The 2,421-nt window shown below is 38.5% G+C and overlaps 1 protein-coding gene across 2 annotated transcripts in view; it reads right to left on the minus strand.

Annotated features, from left to right (window-relative positions):
* The window catches only part of LOC106878549 (uncharacterized), a 319,929-nt gene that overhangs the window by 311,391 nt on the left and 6,117 nt on the right, over window positions 1-2,421 (minus strand). The window contains exon 1 of one of the 2 annotated variants that reach the window (XM_052977982.1): window positions 66-318. The exons of the other annotated variant lie outside the window; for it this stretch is intronic. The gene's annotated coding sequence lies outside the window, so the exon portion shown is untranslated. Of the gene's footprint in view, window positions 1-65; window positions 319-2,421 lie in introns of those variants that run through there. 2 annotated transcript variants of the gene reach the window in all.

Consider the following 2,421-nt stretch of genomic DNA (forward strand, 5'->3'; position numbering starts at 1 on the left):
TATATGTATATATACATTTATATACATACATATATATATATATATATATACACACAAAGACTTACCTTGGGCCTTCAATTTCTTAGTACAATCATAGGGACGCCGTCGTGACTCACGGCGTGTCTTGGGCATTTGTAAATCCGTCGGAATCCATCCCTCTCCATGATCGACCACTGCCGACTTCTTTGAGAAAGAGAGACGGGGTGGGGAGAGAATGAGCGAAAAGGAAGAGACTACCTTAGTATAAGACTGATACTTTTATTTATCAACCCGGAGAGGATGAATCGTAAAGTTGACTTCTGGGCGCAAAGAGCTGGAACAATTACCTTAAAGTTGTGTATCTGAAGCTCTTACAATCTGTCAATTGGCCTGCCTTATGTAATAAGTGTGTGTATGTGTGCGCGCGCACGCGTAGAAGGAGAGGAGAGAGAGAGAGACGCAGACAGACAGGGAGACTGACAAACAGACGATTTGCAGAGTCGTTAGGGCGTTGTATAGATTGTTAATCGGTAATTGCTCTGGCTCTCTATGCTCTGAGTTCAAATCCCGTTGGGGTCTACTTTGCTGTTGTTCCTTCTGGAGTCGAGTCGATAAATAAAGTACTAGTTGTGTACTTGGGTCGATTCTTCTGTTTCCGTTACTCTTTCTGTTAAAAAAAATTTAGACCTGGGTTTGACCACACGACCTGATTTTTAAATACCCAAGACACACTGTATGTTGCGACGACGCTTTTATAATTCGTCCAATAAATTGAAAGTTCAAGGCAAGGCAAGACATAAATATAAAATATTCTGCAGTGTCTTCTTTACCCTAAAAGAGGCGCTCGATAAACACTTACGCGAAGAATATGCGAGGTTCACAAACGGATGGTGAGCTGTGAACAAATAATCACGTTACGAAACATCATTGAGATTTTGTGAGTCCCAGCAGCCGTCTGTGGACAGTTTCATCGTTGCCAAGAAGCTCCTTAGCAGCTTGTGCAAGGAAGCTCTATAGGGGACTAGCTTAAGTAACCGGCGTTGCTCAGAAGTTTAAAGAATGCTAAAGGAAATAAATATATTTATTCTGATAAAAAAGATATTTTCAGAAAGATATTTTCAGATGACGTGAGACTAAATTAAGTTATTAAAACAAATCCTGAAATCAAATATACAATGTTTTTAGTGTGTTCTTTAATCGGTGTGCAAAGAAAAAGAGTTTTGGGACTTCCAGCTCGCGAACATCCTACATATGATCGCCCATGAGAAAAGCAAGTTTAAGTCCAACAACGTTGAGAGATTGTGCTTGAGATTTGTTTATGGACATAGAAAAACTTAGTTTCACTGGGAACTGGAGCTGTTTAAATTCATAGGGGAGGTCAGATGGGATTAATGCAATCCGTGAAATGAAAACATCATCTCCCTTATATTTCCCAAGAGAAATGAATTTCGGCGGTCAGGACTAAACCTATTGTTCCATTATCACAATTAAAAAGCGTTTATCTTTACTTTAAAAAAAAAAGAGGTGGTGGTCGTAGACGTATGACGGAGAATTATTCAATATCGTGTTTTCTTCTATCAGAATCGTTTACCTTTAAAGCGAAAAAACAAAACCGAGGTATACGACAGGTATGTAAAACATATATCTGGTTTTGAAAAAAAGGAAAAAAAATCTAGTGCCATCCCCTCCCAGAACATTCCCCGAGTAATGGAAAACCTTCATGCCAAATTTGGTACAGATTGATCCGGCAGTTTGACCGTGCAGAACAATAAGCCATATGGTTAGGGGAAAATTGTAGATTCGATTTCGAATTGAGGTAGGACCAATATCCATAGTCACATCGGATTTAAATATGAAATATCGAGTGTACTCTAGCTAATTTTATTAGGTCCAGTCCACGAACAATTATATTTCAATAAATCATGTCAATATTTCTAACTTATGCCACGGGAATATTGAACTTTAAAACTTAAGTTTATCGTATGAATTTGAAAGATATCCTACAGTGTATAAATAAGCGTGTGTCCGTATGAAGACCTTTTATTATTTAGAAACCTTACTGTTTCTTTTTCTTTAAACCTTGTTTCATTATCACAATTAAAAAGCATTTCAGAATTGTTTACCTTTAAAACGAAAAAACAAAACTGACATAATTTCAGACAGCCAAATTTGGTTCTGATTGATCCAGCTGTTTGGCCGTGCATAGAGGAAAAACACATACGCACACGCGCACACACACACACACACACACACACACGCACACGCACACGCACACACACACACACACACAGAGTAAGAATAAAAGTGAAACAATTAGTGAAAGAAAAGTGAGACAATAAAAGTGAAACTAGTGTTATGAAAAGTGAAGCAAAAAAAATTCGGGTCATATAGGGGTGGGGGCGACAGCCCCTTTTATGGGCAGGGGCCAAAATTTGACCCCAC

The sequence above is a fragment of the Octopus bimaculoides genome, chromosome 2, assembly GCF_001194135.2.
Source record: "Octopus bimaculoides isolate UCB-OBI-ISO-001 chromosome 2, ASM119413v2, whole genome shotgun sequence".
In the NCBI taxonomy this organism is placed as follows: Eukaryota; Metazoa; Mollusca; class Cephalopoda; order Octopoda; family Octopodidae; genus Octopus; species Octopus bimaculoides.